Source organism: Triticum urartu, chromosome 4 (genome assembly GCF_003073215.2).
Source record: "Triticum urartu cultivar G1812 chromosome 4, Tu2.1, whole genome shotgun sequence".
In the NCBI taxonomy this organism is placed as follows: Eukaryota; Viridiplantae; Streptophyta; class Magnoliopsida; order Poales; family Poaceae; genus Triticum; species Triticum urartu.
The window spans coordinates 42,509,853-42,529,367 of NC_053025.1; the positions used below are offsets into that span (position 1 = coordinate 42,509,853).

At 41.9% G+C, this 19,515-nt stretch overlaps 1 long non-coding RNA gene across 1 annotated transcript; it reads right to left on the minus strand.

The window, feature by feature from the left end:
- Positions 1-18,207: 18,207 nt before the first annotated feature.
- On the minus strand, positions 18,208-19,179 carry LOC125553491. Its single transcript, XR_007304079.1, has 2 exons — positions 18,556-19,179; positions 18,208-18,479 (listed from the first exon to the last, which is right to left on the minus strand). It is a non-coding gene; the product is annotated as an uncharacterized LOC125553491 (long non-coding RNA).
- Between the last annotated feature and the right edge of the window lie 336 nt (positions 19,180-19,515).

The window sequence follows — 19,515 nt, forward strand, 5'->3', positions numbered from 1 at the left end:
TTCATTAGTCAACATATTATTCAATAGAATTTCAGCATCATCTAGTGTTCTTTCCCTGAAAACACAACCAACACAACTATCCAGGTGGTCTCTGGAAGCATCGGTTAGTCCATTATAAAAGATATCAAGTATTTCATTTTTCTTAAGAGGATGATCAGGCAAAGCATTAAGTAATTGGAGAAGCCTCCCCCAAGCTTGTGGGAGACTCTCTTCTTCAATTTGCACAAAATTATATATTTCCCTTAAAGCAGTTTGTTTCTTATGAGCATGGAAATATTTAGCAGAGAAGTAATAAATCATATCCTGGGGACTACGCACACAACTAGGATCAAGAGAATTAAATCATATCTTAGCATCACCCTTTAATGAGAACAGAAATATCTTAAGGATATAATAATAGCGAGTTTTCTCATCATTAGTGAACGGGGTAGCTATATCATTTAATTTAGTAAGATGTGCCACAACAGTTTCAGATTCATAGCCATAGAAAGGATCAGATTCAACCAAAGTAATTATCTCAAGGTCGACAGAGAAATCATAATCCTTATCAGTAACAAAGATAGGTGAAGTAGCATAAGCATGATCATATTTCATTCTAGCATTCAAAGTTTTTTGTTTCAGCTTAGCTAATAATTTCTTAAGATCACTCCTATCATTGCAAGCAAGAAAATCTCTAGCAGTTTCTTCATCCATAACATAGCCCTCAGGCACAACAGGTAATTCATATCTAGGGGGAGAGTCTTCATCATAACTTTCATCAATATTATCAGTTTCAATAATTTCATTCTCTCTAGCCCTAGCAAGTTGCTCATCAAGAAATTCACCAAGTGGCACAGTAGTGTCAAGCATAGAAGTAGTTTCATCATAAGTATCACGCATAGCAGAAGTGGCATCATCAATAACATGCGACATTTCGGAATTAATAGCAGAAGCAGGTCTAGGTGTCGCAAGCTTACTCAAAACAGAAGGTGAATCAAGTGCAGAGCTAGATGGTAGTTCCTTACCTCCCCTCGTAGTTGAGGGATAAATCTTGGTTCTTGGATCTTTCAAGTTCTTCGTAATAATAAGCAAATATAAATCCCAAGTGACTCAAAGAATAGAACTATGCTCCCTAGCAACGGCGCCAGAAAATAGTCTTGATAACCCACAAGTATAGGGGATCGCAATAGTTTTCGAGGGTAGAGTATTCAGCCCAAATTTATTGATTCGACACAAGGGGAGCCAAAGAATATTCTCAAGTATTAGCAGCTGAGTTGTCAATTCAACCACACCTAGAAACTTAGTATCTGCAGCAAGGTATTTAGTGGCAAAGTAATATGATAGTAGTGGTAACGGTGGTAAAAGGTAACATAGCAAAAGTAATATTTTTGGTGTTTTATAGTGATGATAACAATAGCAACGGAAAAGTAAATAAGCGAAGAACAATATATGGAAAGCTCGAGGCAATGGATCGGTGATGGATAATTATGCCGGATGCGGTTCATCATGTAATAGTCATAACATAGGGTGACAAAGAACTAGCTCCAATTCATCAATGTAATGTAGGCATGTATTCCGAATATAGTCATATGTGCTTATGGAAAGAACTTGCATGACATCTTTTGTCCTACCCTCCCGTGGCAGCGGGGTCCTATTGGAAACTAAGGGATATTAAGACCTCCTTTAATTGAGTACCGGAACAAAGCATTAACACATAGTGAATACATGAACTCCTCAAACTACAATCATCACCAGGAGTGGTCCCGATTATTGTCAGTTCGGGGTTGCCGGACCATAACACATAGTAGGTGACTATAGACTTGCAAGATAGGATCAAGAACTCTCATATATTGATGAAAACATAATAGGTTCAGATCTGAAATCATGGCACTCGGGCCCTAGTGACAAGCATTAAGCATAGCAAAGTCATAGCAACATCAATCTCAGAACATAGTGGATACTAGGGGATCAAACCCTAACAAAACTAACTCGATTACATGATAAATCCCATCCAACCCATCACCGTCCAGCAAGCCTACGATAGAATTAATCACGCATGGCGGTGAGCATCATGAAATTGGTGTTGGAGGATGGTTGATGATGACGATGGCGACGGATTCCCCTCTCCGGAGCCCGAACAGACTCTAAATTAGCCCTCCAGAGAGAGTTTAGGGCTTGGCGGCGGCTCTGTATCGTAAAATGTGATGAATCCTTCTCCCTGGTTTTTTTCTCCCCGAAAGTGAATATATGGAGTCAAGGTTGAGGTCGGTGGAGTGTCAGGGGGCCCACGAGGCAGGGGGCGCGCCCCCACCCTCGTGGATAGGTGGAGGCCCCGCTGACGTGGATCTTCCTTCTAGTATTTTTTATATATTCCAAAATAATTCTCCGTTGATTTTTAGGTCATTTCGAGAACTTTTATTTCTTCACAAAAATAACACCATGGCAATTCTGCTGAAAACAGCATCAGTCCGGGTTAGTTCCATTCAAATCATGCAAGTTAGAGTCCAAAACAAGGGCAAACGTGTTTGGAAAAGTAGATACGACGGAGACGTATCAATTCTCCGTCTGTTTTATCCCGTTTGGATTCCGTTTGATATGGATTTTCTGCGAAACAAAAAACATGCAACAAACAGGAACTGGTACTGGGCACTGGATCAATATGTTAGTCCCCAAAAATAGTATAAAAAGTTGCCAAAAGTATATGAAAGTTGTAGAGTATTGGCATGGAATAATCAAAAATTATAGATATGACGGAGACGTATCAGCATCCCCAAGCTTAATTCCTGCTCGTCCTCGAGTAGGTAAATGATAAAAAAGATAATTTTTGATGTGGAATGCTACCTAGCATAATCTTGATCACATATCTAATCATGGCATGAATATTAAGATACGAGTGATTCAAAGCAATAGTCTATCATTTGACATAAAAACAATAACACTTCAAGCCTACTAATAAAGCAATCATGTCTTTTCAAAATAACATGGCCAAAGAAAGTTATCCCTACAAAATCATATAGTCTGGCTATGATCCATCTTCACCACACAAAATATTCACATCATGCACAACCCCGATGACAAGCCGAGCAATTGGTTCATACTTTTTAACGCGCTTCAACTTTTTAACCCTCACGCAATACATGAGTGCAAGCCATGGATATAGCACTATAGGTGGAATAGAATATGATGATGGGGGTTATGTGGAGAAGACAAAAAGGGAGAAAGTCTCACATCGACGCGGCTAATGAATGGGCTATGGAGATGCACATCAATTGATGTCAATGCGAGGAGTAGGGATTGCCATGCAACGGATGCACTAGAGCTATAAGTGTATGAAAGCTCAAACTGAAACTAAATGGGTGTGCATCCAACTTGCTTGCTCATGAAGACCTCGGGCATTTGAGGAAGCCCATCATCGGAATATACAAGCCAAGTTCTATAATGAAAATTCCCACTAGTATATGAAAGTGATAACTCAAGAGACTCTCTATATGAAGAACATGGTGCTACTTTGAAGCACAAGTGTGGTAAAAGGATAGTAACATTGCCCCTTCTCTCTTTTTCTCTCATTTTTTTGGGCCTTCTCTTTTTTTGGCCTTTCTCTTTTTTTCGTCCGGAGTCTCATCCCGACTTGTGGGGGAATCATAGTATCCATCATCCTTTCCTCACTGGGACAATGCTCTAATAATGAGGATCATCACACTTTTATTTACTTACAACTCCATATTACAACTCGATGCTAGAACAAAGATATGACTCTATATGAATGCCTCCAGCAGTGTACCGGGATCTGCAATGATCTAGCGTAGGAATGGCATAAAAACGGACAAGCCATGAAAACATCATGCTAGCTATCTTACGATCATGCAAAGCAATATGACAATGAATGCTCAAGTCATATATATATATGATGATGGAAGTTGCATGGCAATATATCTCGGAATGGCTATGGAAATGCCATGATAGGTAGGTATGGTGGCCGTTTTGAGGAAGATATAAGGAGGTTTATGTGTGACGGAGCGTATCATATCACGGGGTTTGGATGCACCGGCGAAGTTTGCACCAACTCTCGAGGTGAGAAAGGGTAATGCATGGTACCGAAGAGGCTAGCAATGATGGAAGGATGAGAGTGCATATAATCCATGGACTCAACATTAGTCATAAAGAACTCACATACTTATTGCAGAAGTTTATTGGACCTCGAAGCAAAGTACTACTACGCATGCCCCTAGGGGGATAGATTGGTAGGAAAAGACCATCGCTCGTCCCCGACCGCCACTCATAAGGAAGATAATCAATAAATAAATCATGCTCCGACTTCGTTACATAACGGTTCACCATATGTGCATGCTATGGGAATCACAAACCTCAACACAAGTATTTCTACTAATCCACAATTACCCGCTAGCATGACTCTAATATCACCATCTTTATATCGCAAAACTATTGCAAGGAATCAAACATATCATATTCAGTGATCTACAAGTTTTATGTAGGATTTTATGACTAACCATGTGAATGACCAATTCCTGTCATCTCTCTAAATAGATATAAGTGAAGTAAGAGAGTTTAATTCTTTCTATAAAAGATATGCCCACGCTCTAACAAATATAAGTGAAGCAAAAGAGCATTCTACAAATGGCGGTTTTCTATGTAAAGAGAAACGGGCAATCCAAACTTCAAATGATATAAATGAAGCACATGAAGCATTCTATAGAGCCATACTCAAAAGATATAAGTGAAGTGCATAGAGCATTCTATAAACCAACCAAGGACTATCTCATACCATCATGGTGCATAAAATAAAAATGAAAACTAAATGCAAAAGATGCTCCAAGATCTTCACATATCACATGAATGAAACGAATCTGAAAACATACCTATACTTGTTGAAGAAAGAGGGGATGCCTTCCGGGGCATCCCCAAGCTTAGACACTTGAGTCTCCTTGAATATTTACTTGGGGTGCCTAGGTAATCCCCAAGCTTGAGCTCTTGCATCTCTTCCTTCTTCTCATATCGAGACCTTCTCGATCATCGAACACTTCATCCACACAAAACTTCAACAGAAAACTCGGTAAGATCCGTTAGTATAATAAAGCAAATCAATACTCTAAGTACTGTTGCAAACCAATTCATATTATTTTTTGCATTATAGCTACTATAATATAACTTGTCCATGGCTTAATCCACTAATATAATTCGTTAGTTTCATCAAAACAAGCAAACTATGCATCAAAAACAGAATCTGTCTAAAACAGAATAGTCTGTAATAATATGAACATTCACCATACCTCTGGTACTCCAAAAATTCTACCAAAATTAGGAAAAATGAAAAACTTATATATAAATACAGTGCAAAAAGTTTCAGAACCGTTTGACGTTCCAGTAAAAAAATGTAAAATCGAGCACTACAGCCAAAGTTTCTGTCCTGCACCGCACAAACCAGCAAGCATCTAAAACATCCTAAAGGCAAACCTTGGCATATTATTTTTATTTTTAATCCTTATAAAATCACACAACGGAAATAAATGACTCTCTAAAACTTCCGGGTTGTCTCCCTGGCAGCGCTTTCTTTAAAGCCATTAAGCTAGGCATAAAGTGCTCAAGTAGTGAATCCACCCGGATCCCAAGGTATATCAAAGCCAATTTGAATTAGCAATGATTTGTAATTTAGTAGTGAGCACAAAGTAACATATATCATGTAATGACGAAGTCTAACTCTCTTCCTATGCATCAACATGTCATAAAAGAACAATTCATGCACACGCAGTAAAGGCCAATGCATAGTATAAACAGTTTCTTGCAATTTTACCATGTTGGAAACATAGAGAGGTGGAGATATAGTTCCTCTCTCATAATAATTGCAAGTAGTAGCAGCAAGCACATGCATATTATATCTATCAAAATCATCATGTGTAACGGTAAAAGGCAACCCATCAATATAATCCTTAATAAGTGCAAACTTCTCCGATATAGTGTAGTTGGGAGAATTCAAAAAGATAATAGGACTATCATGCGTGGGTGCAATAGCAACAATTTCATGTTTAACATAAGGAACTATAGCAAGTTTATCTCCATAAGCATAATTCATATTGGTATCTTGGCCACAGGCATTGCAAGCATTATCAAAAAGGGATATTTCAAGAGAATCAACGGGATCATGACAATCATCATAGCAATCATCCTTCGATAAGCACGAAGGAAAATTAAACAATGTATGAGTTGAAGAGTTACTCTCATTATAAGGTGGGCACGGGTAGCTAATCCGCTCTTCCTCCTTCTGTTCTTCGCTCTCGTCATCATATTTTTCATCCAATGAGCTCACAGTTTCATCAATTTCTTCTTCCATAGACTCCTGCAAAATATTAGTCTCTTCTTGGACAGCGGAGGAGACCTCAATATATGGTTTAACATAGGAATTAGAAGCATAATTCTCATAACAATATTCAAGTATGGCAAAATTTTCAGATTTGTAAAGAGTAGCATCATACTTTTCAATCAAAGAAGCAATTTCATAAGCACCCTTAAAAGCAACAAATTCTTCAATTTGTTGAACATCATAGTAATTATAAACACCCTTAGCATAAGAAGATACGATTCCATTATCACTAAACAAACATTGGTAGGGAAGGTGTTTCTTAGGGTCTTCAGAACAACAAGTAATATCATATATTTCGCATAAATTCCAAGCATAGCATTGCAAACGATGAATTTGATCCAGTAAACGTTTCGCTTTTTTAGATACGCGGTGTCGCACATAACAAGCATGCTCATCTAAAGATTTTCCCTCAACTAAGCTAGTTGGGGTTTTAGCACGAGCACAAAGGGATCGAAGATGATCCAAGTAATAAGCTTCAGGACTGTGATAGATTTTGAGTGGTTCTTCAACCATTGGTTCAGTAGGTACAACTAATTTTTTTGGTATTTTGTGTTTCCTACCCATAACTAAAGGTAGAAAACAAGAGCACAAAATAAAAACTACTTAGTGATAAAGCAAACAAGCACACACGAGAATATTCACCCCACGCTATGGCTCCCCGGCATCGGCGCCAGAAAAAGGTCTTGATAACCCACAAGTATAGGGGATCGCAACCGTTTTCGATAAGTAAGAGTGTCGAACCCAACAAGGAGCTAAAGGTAGAACAAATATTCCCTCAAGTTCTATCGACCACCGATACAACTCTACGCATGCTTGACGTTCTCTTTACCTAGAACAAGTATGAAACTAGAAGTACTTTGTAGGTATTTTTGGATAGGTTTGCAAGATAATAAAGAGCAAGTAAATAAAGCTAGGGGCTGTTTAGATAAAGAAACAATAAAGTAAATATAGCGAGTGTGGAAAAGTGGTGGTAGGAGTTGCGAAATTGTCGCTAAGCAATTGACTACTTTACTAGACCGATAGCAAGTTTTATGTGGGAGAGGCCACTGCTAGCATGTCATCCCTGACTTGGAATTCTATGCACTTATGATTGGAACTATTAGCAAGCATCCGCAACTACTAACATTCATTAAGGTAAAACCCAACCATAGCATTAAGATATATTGGTCCCCCTTCAATCATGTATGCATCAATTTCTATGCTAGGCTGAAGCTTCTGTCACTCTTGCCCTCCAATACATAGTCCTATCAACATACAACTAACCCTATGGTGTGATCCACGCGCGTGCTCATATGATGGGCACCAAAGGACAACAACATAACCACAAGCAAATTAAATCAATCATAGCAATTCATCAACCACCGATAGGACAACGAAAATCTACTCAGACATCATAGGATGGCAACACATCATTGGATAATAATATGAAGCATAAAGCACCATGTTCAAATAGAGGGTACAACGGGTTGCGGGAGAGTGGACCGCTGTATATAGAGGGGGAAGGTGATGGAGATGTTGGTGAAGATGGCAGAGGTGTTGGTGAAGATCGCGGTGATGATGATGATAGCCACGGCAACGTTCCGGCGCCACCGGAAGAGAAGGGGAGAGGGCCCCCTTCTTCTTCCTTGACCTCCTCCCTAGATGGGAGAAGGGTTTTCCCTCTGGTCCTTGGCCTTCATGGCATGGTAGGGGCGAAAGCCCCTCCGAGATTGGATCTGTCTCTCTGTCTCTCTCTGTTTCTGCGTTCTCGTATGTCTGCCCTTTCACCGTTTCATATATATGGAGATCCATAACTCCGATTGGACTGAAATCTTCGCCGAGAATTTTTCCTTAAAATTAGCTTTCTTGCGGCAAAAGAATAGCAACAACCGCCTTATGAGGGGCCCACGAGGGTCAGGGGCGCACCCCCTGCCTCGTGGCCACCTCGGGCACCGTCTCGCGTTGATTTTCTTCCAATATTCTCCAAATATTCCAAAAATATTCTCCGTCCATTTTTATCCCATTTGGATTCCGTTTGATATGGATTTTCTGCGAAACAAAAAACATGCAACAAACAGGAACTGGCACTGGGCACTGGATCAATATGTTAGTCCCCAAAAATAGTATAAAAAGTTGCCAAAAGTATATGAAAGTTGTAGAGTATTGGCATGGAACAATCAAAAATTATAGATACGACGGAGACGTATCACCTCCTCCCACGCCAAAGCTCTCTGGGACGGACTGTCGCGGGAGCAGAAGAAGGAGATGGCCGCCATTGTTGTCGGCTAGCAGGCCGGAAGGCAGCCTGGGGCCGACGACGCCCCAATGGAGGACATGGCCAACGACGAGCCGAAGGAATCCTCGTCGTCGGTGCCACCGTCAGTGGTGCATTTCCATGACCGTCGGCGAGGCACGTGCCCATTACATGAACATGGTGCGGGAGAAGAAGTTCCGAGAGGGGCAGGCTGATACGTCTCCAATGTATCTATATTTTTTTATTGTTTCATGCTATTATATTATCAATCTTGGATACTTTATATGCTTTATTATGCATTTTATATTATTTTTGGACTAACCTATTAACCCAGTGCCTAGTGTCAGTTCATGTTTTCTGCTTGTTTTTGGTTTTTAAGAAAATCAGTAGCAAACGGAGTCCAAACGCTACGAATTTTTTTGACGATTTTTTCTAGACAAAAGATACCCTAGAAGCTTTGGGAGGAGACCAGATGACAAACGAGAATACGGCAAGGTAAAAGGGCGCGCCCTAGGGGTAGGCGCGCCCTGTTACCTATGGGCCCCATATGGCTCCGTCTGACCTAATTCCACTTCTATAATTCTCAAATATTGATAAACCCCCAGAGAGCCACTTGAAAAAATTTATCCGCTGCCGCAAGTCTCCGTTCTTCCACAATCCCATCTAGAGGCATTTTCCGGTACTCTGGATGAATCGATCACGGAGGGCTTCTACATCAACCTTGCTACCCTACCAATGATGTGTGAGTAGTTCACCACAGACCTACGGGTCCATAGCTAGTAGCTAGATGGCTTCTTCTCTCTCTTTGATCTTCAATACAATGTTCTCCGTGATCTCCATGGAGTTCTATCCGATGTAATCTTCTTTTGCGGTGTGTTTGTTGGGATCTGATGGATTGTGGGTTTATGATCAGATTATTCATCGAAAGTAATTGAGTCTCTTCTGAACTTTATTATGCATGATTATTATAGCTTTGTATTTCTCTCCGATTTATCCGCTTGGTTTGGCGAACTAGATTGATTTATCTTCAGCGGAGAGGTGCTTTGTAATGAGTTCAATCTTGCGCTCATCTCGTGGAAGAAGGGGTAGCGCGGCACGTATTTGTATTGTTGCCATTAAGGATAAAACGACGGGGTTTAATAATATTGTTTGAGTTTAGTTTGTCTACATCATGTCATCTTGCTTAAAGTGTTACTCTGTTTGTCATGAACACCAGCAAGCAGAGGGGCGACTCAATGTCGGTAGGGAGACCGCGCCGGACGTGGATGTGGCAGAGCACGCGGCTCTGCTCGAGTCATACTGCTGCGTCCATTAGATCCGCCTAGACCAATGGCAGTACCACCACGTCAGGCGGAACTGGAGGCCGCTCCTACTTGCGATAGCCGTTGGGATTCCCCCGAAGAGGAAGGGTGATGTAGTTTAGTAGCAGAGAGTTTTTCCCTTAGTCAAGAACCAATTTTTATCAAACCAGTAGGAGATTCACACAAACAAATATAAAATGGTACATGCACACATACAAAACAAATACTTGCACCCAACGCGAACAAGAGGGTTTATAACCCCCTTGTACTCGTTAATTGCAAAGATTTATTCTCATAATGATTGTTAGATAAATTGCAAAACAAAATAAAAGATAAATAATTGCAGCAAAGTATTTTAGGGTTTTAGTAAATATGATATGAATGGACCCAGGGGCCATAGCTTTCACTAGAGGCATCTCTCTCATGAGCATTACGGCGGTGGATAAAATTACTGTTGGGCAATTGATAGAAAATCGCATATTTATGACATTATTTATGGCATGATCAATACATAGGCATTACGTTCATGGTAAGTAGACCACAACGATTTTGCATCTACTATTACTCCACCCCTCGGTCGCTATCCAGCATGCATCCCAGTTGTACCCTGACTTGGGGTCGACCACCACGCCTAGTGTGACCATGGGTGATGGGGGTGCTTTTGCCTTGCGATACCTCCATCAGCCAGCGCCTGGACTGGCTCCACCACCTTGCACTTTTGAGGTGGCTGTAAATCGCTTTCGACTAGTCGCAAGGGATCTCTCCTGCCACATGTCTACCTTGTGCACCTAAGAGCATCTCCAACAACCACTGAACGCTCCGCATGCTAAAAACTACTTTGTCGCGCGCCCATCGCCTGATTTGGTGCGGCGAGCAGCGCTGATTCCAGCAGCGGCGCTAAAATACAGCGCGCGCAGCTCCAGCAGCGCGTGCGACTCTCGCACAAACAACATATGCATTCCAGACACAAGCAAAAAGATTGAACACAAACAAAATAAATCAACAATAAATAGTTCAATTTCGTTATTACAACTCAAACAAACAGTTTATCGTTCAATACAACAAATAGTGCAATAACACAACAAATAGTTCAACAATACAACATCGAACGCACAAATCATGATGCTTTTTGTCGTCCATTCCATGCCCACCACTCCTCAATGAGATCCTTCTGAAGATCATCATGCGTTGCGGGACGTCGAATGGCATGATAGGATGCAGCAAAACGGGCCACCCTTTCAGCCCTTCGTCGCACTCGCACGGGATGTCCCAAGAGCTCATACTGAGAGTAGTCTACATCTTGGCCACGCTCATTCTCAATGATCATGTTGTGCATGATCACACAAGTGTGCATGATGTACCAAAGCATTTTTTGATCCCAAAATCTAGCCGGTCCTCCCACAATAGTAAATTGGGCTTGCAAAATCCCAAAATCTCTCTTCACATCTTTTCTAGCCGCTGCTTGAGCATTGTGGAAATCAAGATTTTTCTTACCTTCCGGTTTTTTCAATGGCTTCACAAATATTTTTCACTTTGGGTAGATGCCATCCGCAAGATAATAGCCATAGTTGTATGTGCGTCCATTTGCTACAAACTACACCAGTGACAAATCACCATTTGCAATCTTATTCATGAGTGGTGACCAGTTGACAACATTGATATCATTCAAAGATCCAAGCATTCCAAAGAATGCATGCCAAATCCAAGTCTCTTGATCGGCCACCGCTTCAAGGATTATAGTGGAACCCTTTTATTGGCCGTGGAATTGCCCATGTCATGCCTTTGGACAATTCTTCCAACTCCAATGGATGCAATCTATTGAGCCAAGCATACCTGGGAAGCCGCGAGCTTTGTTCATCTCCAATAGCCTTGTGGCGTCTTCAGCATTGGAAGATCTCAAATACTCCTGGCCAAACACTTGGACAATTCCGACTGCGAAGCGCTTGACACACATGATGGCTTGGCTCTCACCCATAGCCAAGTGATCATCAACTAGATCAGCCGGGATACCGGATGCCAACATACGCAAAGCGGCTGTCACCTTCTGAAAGGTGCTATGCCCGAGCTCTCCGGTGGGATTCCTCCTTTGCTGAAAAAACCGGTCATGGCTCGCTAGTTTCTCTGCAATGCACCTGAACAACTCGGTGCTCATCCTAAACCGGCGACGAAAGTACGACTCCGGATATGTGGGATTCTCCACAAAACAATGCTTGATCAATCTGTTGTGGGCATCGATTGTATCCCTCCAAATTTTCTGCCGACCCATAACCGAACCACCGTGCCTCGGTTTTTTATTGATGTGCATAGCTAGGATCATTGCAAGATCCTCCTCCTCTTCCATATCAAATTCTTCTTCGGAAGAATCATACGACGAACTCATCTACAATGTTGAATACTAGGCTATAAAAACTACAGTCAACATGCACCAAATTCATGAAGTTTGAGCAATACATACCTTGCGGGCGTTTTGTCGAACACCTTGCGGGCGCCGAGCGGCCGCACGCTGTTCGTCGGAGGACCGCCGCACGCGAGGGGCGGCGGTGACTAGAGGGAGGCGGAGGAAGCCGCCGCGGCGCGGGGATAGGCCGGGGAAGCGTCGGAACGGTCGCTAGGTGGCGCGGGCGGCGGCGGCGCCGCGGATGGATGGGGTGGATGGAGTTGCGAGCGAGTGCTCAAGAGTCCAGCGCGCGGGAGCGGGCGCAGAAAAAAGCGACGCGTGATGGCGTTTCGGCCCACGCGCTGAACTAGATATGCCGCGCGCGCGATTTTTGCGCCTTCGCTGGAGCGCCTGGAGTGGTAGCGCGCGCAAAAAACGCTAATTTTTCAGCGCGGCGCTTATATAGTGCGGTTGTTGGAGATGCTCTAAGAGGCTATGACTTGTGTAGTACACATCAATAATTTGTAGCCAACAAAATAAAGATCATATATATTTGGACTGCTAGCCCCGCCAACTCATTGGCACACACATCTGGTCGAGGAATGGGTATAAATACGAATTACAGTAACGGTTGTAGTATGGGCAAGCCAAATATATACTTGGCTCCCATCAAAACAGGTGTGTAGCACATAGTCAACGCCAATTTTTTGGCTTGGAAGGAGTTGGCCCAAATCCAAACACACCCTAACTACCATGCCATTCCAAAATCATGAGTTTTACCAGCATGGGTTTGGTTCTTTCACAAAAATCAAATCACGAATACGGAGATGAGAATCATGAAAAGCAAGATCCTGAATGAGAAACTAGAGACCAAGAAAACCAAAAGAGTGAAGATTAGTAGAGTATGGTGAAAAACATGTTGTGAAGTGACGGGATTTTAATGCCTTCAGATGCTTTGAGGATGTTTCGAGGAGCAGGGGTGCACTGTTGCCATATGGACATTCATCAAACCCATGTGGTAAGAACTAACCTATCTCGATTTGGTTGCTTGACGATTGCCTTAGCACTATCACTTTTGACTATCTTATTGATTTTTTCACGCATGCATATGTCACTATTCTCATTCTCCCTTTAGGAATATTTGTGTGTGTGTGTGTGTTTTTACAAAGTTGGCCATTATTATGAACATGATGTATGTTTGGCCCATGCCAAAAACAAAACCGAAATATGGCCTATGCCAAAATCTAAATCTAAATATGGCTTATGCCAAAAAGTAAATCGAAAGATCGTTTTGCTATCTCGTTCTCACCTCTCTCAAAAGAAAGGTGGATAGAGTTTCCGCATAAGTGTCCTCGTTGTCGGCTCTCCTTGCCTTTGGGTGCTTTCAGACGCTAATGAGGTGGTGGTACCCCTAGATTGAAGTTAGCCATTTTTGGGCCGCCCTAAATCTGGCTAGGGTTTAGTCAAGGCGATCCAGCGGCATCAAGCTTTGCTAACAGTGTGCCGCATGTTTTTTATTTATAGGGAGTTTCTACGTGTGCTGATGACACATGTATGAGCATATCCTTGGGAAAGACGGTACATGCTAGTGCAAGAGGAAGACGATGTCGACATACCCATAACATGTGTTTTCTTTTTTTTCCTGCTTTTGTAAGAATTGTCTTGCAAAAGTTGGACAACTTTACTATACGGGCACTGACTCTTTAAAAAGAGCTAAATGAAAATCCGACCCAAGTGTTGGAGCCAAGTCCACGAGCCGTTGTTGTTTTAGTTTGATTTCACCTTAAACTAGAAGGTTTGGACGTACTTCTACGCAGTTGGTGTTGCTGGGATTTTATTAAGATACAAAATGGTTTGACGTGTGAGGAAGATGATGAAGTGTTCTTTTTATATAACGGGCTTCATTGGCGGTGTGATTTTATGTTATATGGTAATCAACCAATACTTATGTGGAGAAGTTTCTTGTTTTGGTGGTCACATGTTAGCATTTTTTTGAGTTGGCACTTCTTTTTTTAGATGGTGAGAGGGTGCACATGGCTGCTATGTTTTTGGAGGTTGGTTAGTGCCGATTAATTTAAGAATCTTTGGCGAGTCAAAATAAAATTAAATATCTCACTTGAATGAGAGAGCTCATTGAGAGATAGTTGACCCGATCAAAATCATGAACAATCAAAAAATTGAACACCTCAATCGAGAGGGCTCTCAAAATTAAGGAGAGCATAGCGAATTAGACAATGGCAAGGAAGAAAGAAAGGCTCCAAGGCGTATAGGATTCCTCGTCACCCGTCGATGATGCCGCCAATCTGTCTTGTCTTATGTGACCTTAAGGCCATGAAGGCGTGGTGGATCCTGACCCTTTGCCGGTGGGAGGGCTCATGCTTTGTCTTCAAGTGTTTCTTTAATCTGTTTACGGTTTGTGTCATGTTTAGGAAGTTGAGGTGGCGATAGGTCTGAAGATGGAATAAGCTTCTTCCCACCTTGCTCTCCTCCCTGTGGTGTGTAATGTGTCTTCAAAGGGCGTGTGGAGGTGTGTCTCCAGCGGATCTCACGAGATTCAATCGGTGTTTATCTTGAATGGATCCGCGTGCATCCGATCTTCGTTCGTCTATGTTCTTGTGTCTACAAGTTGGATCCTTTCAATATACACCTCTCTTCATGGCGGCGGTTGTTGTTTTGGTACGTTGGTTTTTGAGACCTTACTAGCAAAAGAGCCCGTGCATTGCAACGGGAGAACAAAATCCTCGTATGCACCAAGCGACTCATTCGTGTTGCCACTTATATCTATCTCCCATCTTCTCCTTCTGATCTTATTGTGGTTTGTAGTTTAATATGCCACTGTCCTTTAATTTCGCCCCCTCTCTTTCGTTTCTCCATCAGGATATTCACCTTCTGATGATGCCTAGGTTTACCATTTATGCCACTATCCTTTAATTTCGTCCTTCAAATTTTTATACATTGTACATTTGACTACCTAGGAAGATCCTGCTAGGGATACACCTCAGGAGATGAAACATAGCTTCCACATATTTGATAATTTCAAAGTCGATAATGACCATTCGTCCTCAGTGAACATGTATGTCTAAGTTTAGTAGTAACAAAAATGTACCAAATTAAACCATGCAAGTCACACACCATATATAACAGTAATATTTCTAAGCGCATCAAGCAAATTACTTTGTTAAACAGAGTAACCACACAGGCAAATATATAAAATCACGAAGATGCACACTATTACAATAATTCTATTGTGGTGAAATTAATAACAAAAAATGATTGTGGAATTGGGAGGAGATGAATAAGATAAGAACAGTTTGATATTGTGCATTGTACATTTCACTGATTAAGGAGTTACAGGTTCACGATTCAACTTGAAGGAAGATCACAGTCAGCCAGAACAGCTAAAGCTCTCTAGTGTTGTTACTTCTCAGTCTACAATAGATTTATTAGGTACACAAATATACTCAGATGCATCTTGGTCATTGGAGCCCGGACAAGCTGTAGCAAAGGCCGACATAGGTGTTTTCTTACAAATTAACGGGCAACATACCGAACATGTATACATCTCTGTTGTGTCGCCACCAGTAGCATCAGCTCTGCAGGTAGAAGCTTATGGACTGCTGTTGGCGGTGAAGATTGCAGCTCAACTACATGTGCAGGATCTGAAGTTTTGACAGACTCTGCCGTGCTTGCTTCAGCTGTTGTAGAACCTGGTGTTACTAAAGCAGGCTCGTGGGCTATCTGGCCAATCTTAGCTGCTATCCAGACCACGCCTTCATTTCATCCATGCAGAATAATCAAAGTGCAAAGGAGTCTGAATTTCAAGGCACACCATCAGGCTAGACTCGCTGTCAAAGTGCAAGATAAACCTGGCAGCTCTACTTGCCTACATTCAAATCAAGGTTTAGATACTAATCTGGAACGATGTCCTACCTGTAATGAGATATCAGCAATGAGTGCTCAGCCACTCGAGCTGCTATTTGTAAAGTGTGCTTAATGCCATATTAATAAAATCCTTCTGTTAAAAAAATCAAACTTAATTAGTGTGCCTAACTTTCAGGTTAGTGTGTGGTTACAAATATTCCAACTACGTAGCTGACTGTGAGTATGATACTCTTTGACTTCTCCAGTATAGACTAATTAATAGTATAATAGTCTTTGCATGATGCAAACGTATAGAACTCCTTAATACAAAAAGATTAGATAATCCCTATTAATTTATCATGTTAGCACTTACAAAACCTATCCTGTATTGCTTGTCGCTGGCAGCACCGAATATGGACATGCCTGCCGCTCTAGTCATAATAATATTAGCTGACAGGAGCTTCTATTAGGTAGTCCAGGCAATGCAAGAGAAAAAAATTCAAACACAATGGAAAGCATATAACAACTATTAGTTGGACGGTATCACATGCCAATATGTCTCCACCAAGTAGATTGGATTTCTACATCCTGCCGCCGGATCGGTTAAGGGGTGATGATGATTCCAGATATTTTTCTTAATTTCTCTGATCAAAGTAATTGTAATCTCGAGCACAGATTCACTCGGTGACACAAAACTGACTAAAAGATCATTCCTACTTTTTTGTTCATTTACTGACTTAAGTGTAGCATCTATGCATATTTCAGACTTGAATCAAACTGGGAGAAAAATAACTTATTTGTCCATAGGGAGCAAACAGAGAATTAAACACAGACTGACAAACGTTGTACTAATATAAATTATAGGTAACGCCTAATATAAAATACAAGCAATGCCCCAACTTACAGAGATTGGACACCCAGATTAAACAGAAAAAAGTGCATACAACTTTAGTAAACGCCAGGTTACAAAGACTGATTTTGATTTGTAAAAAAAGGGCAAATCTCCAAGCAATATTGAACAACGTGGGCTACTATGAGTACAGGTTAATAGATGTGACACATTTAGTTAATGGAACCTGACTACTGGTCCCTTTAATTCTTTTTACTTAATTAGCTTGATCAGCTGATAGAACACCTTTCTTTTGTTAGCTATCTAGAAAAAACACTAAAACTACTTGTGAACCCAGTGCATCTCAATCAAGATACAGGTTAACAGATGTGAAACATTTGGTTAATGGAACCTGACATCTGGTCCCTTTTATTTTTGTTACTTGATTAGCTTGAGCAGCTGACATGACACCTTTTTGTTTTTCATGAATTGCAGAAGCTTAATTAGTTGAGCTATCTAGAAAAAAATTTAAAACTACTTGAGAATCCAGTGCATCTCTATCAAGATAAACCATACTGTAGGTGTTGACATCTACGATCGTTTCCCCATTCATACTCTGCATTTCTGCAACTCCACTTGAAAAGGGCATGGAGTCAGGAAAGGCTACAATCTTCTGATGGATATTCAATCCAATGGTCAGACTGTGGATATATTAGGGCCGAAGGACCACAGGATAATTAGTTGCTAATTAAATATGGCCTGAACCTCAATTGACACACTTATTGTTCAAGTTTAAGGACCAACCACAACATACTGTTAAGCTTGCAAAATGGTCTTACATTATGGGACGGAGGGAGTACACATGTAAATTTTGTGAAAGTTAGAAACTCAAAGTCTTTTACACCCTATTGATCTACATCCAATGAATTATGAGGCACTCTTTCCTTATTAGCTACATTTCTACAACTGCCATCAGGGATGCCAACCAACAGAGAAGCTTCTCAAATATTATTCTGAATCACTGAGCCAATGTAACTAAATATGAATCTTTAAGACTTTAGTCAAACAGGGATCAAGCAGAAAATTGTTCATGAACTTATTTGGTCATGGATTTGAATCAAACAGAGAGCAAACATGGACTGGCAAACAATGGAGTAATATAATGCACAGGCAACACCCGACTTACATAGATTGGATGCTCAGATTAAAGAGAAAAAGTGCAGGAAACATTAGTACATGCCCAGGTTTGATAGATTGTTTTTGATTGAAGCAATATCCAACAACGTTGGCCTAATTTGGGAAAAGCTGATACATACCACAACGTTGGACTAATTTGGGAAAAGCTGATACATACCTCTGGTGTAGCACGTTCAGACGGCGGATGTTCTTCCTCCAGTGAACTCAGCAGAGGCGACATTGGATGGCTCGGTGGCGAACTCGGCGGAGGCGACATTGGAATGCTCGACCGATGTTCTTCTTCCAGTGAACTCCACAGCGGCGACATTGGACGTTGCCAAAACCACCTTGTCCGATCATATATGATGGGTGAAAATTGTTTGTCACAGCTGCAACATCTTTGAAGCTTTGAAAATTCAAAACCTTCAATGGGGCTTCGTGTCCCAAAACCTTCACAAGTGCTCAAATCTCCTAGGCCTAGTAATTTTGCAGTATTTGCGAGCATTGAGCAGCATAATGCAGAATTGGTTTATGTCACATATGCATGAGCATAGTACACTGTGTCTTTGGACCTGCAAACCCATATCACAATGGATAAGCATGTGAGCACCAGCATGCCTGCTAAAACCGGCAACAAATTTTCATCATGTTTTCTCTTTCTTCCTGTCTTGAGAGATTCAGATTGATGTTATCAGACAATGTTTGTGGTACAAATTCCAGCAAACTCACAATGATCGAATATTACTATGGGGAAGGTTAATTTGTGTGGTACCTGCAGTAACCACGCCAACGACAGGGAGGAGCAGTGTGTCGCTGCCAGCAGCACTGCCTGCCAACTTCTTGGCGTCGATGAGGTCCCCCAGCCATACCAGGCACCTGGTGGCGTCCTCCTTGGAGCTGTTGCTCAGGTTGGCCCGCCGATCTACAAGCTCCAGCCTCCGCCGCCGCCGTTCTGCAAGCTCCAGCTGCCACCGCCGATCCAGCCGCCCCCGCCGCTCTACATCGAGCAGCCGCGCCACCCCCAGCCACTCGAGTCGCCGCGTTGACCTCCAGCGGCGCCGTTTGACAAGCTCCAGCCGCCACCGTTGATCCAGCGGCGCGACAGAAGCTGTCTCCGTCGTGACCAATGGCGGGGCACTACGACGGCGACTGCAAGGGGATGGGAGAGAGTAGCGAGGGTTGCTGGGAGCGGAGGGATGGGGCGCGGTGGCGGAGGGAACCCTAGCGCCGGGCGTCTCTGGTTCTCGTGCGAGAGAGAGCTTCCGTCGAATCGTTTTTTTCTTTCACTTAATAGAATAAATTAATGGATATGAAAGCGTAAATTCTCGTGAAGAAGCGTATTGTGACGGTGAACCCACGGAGTCAATCCGTGCTTTATTATTA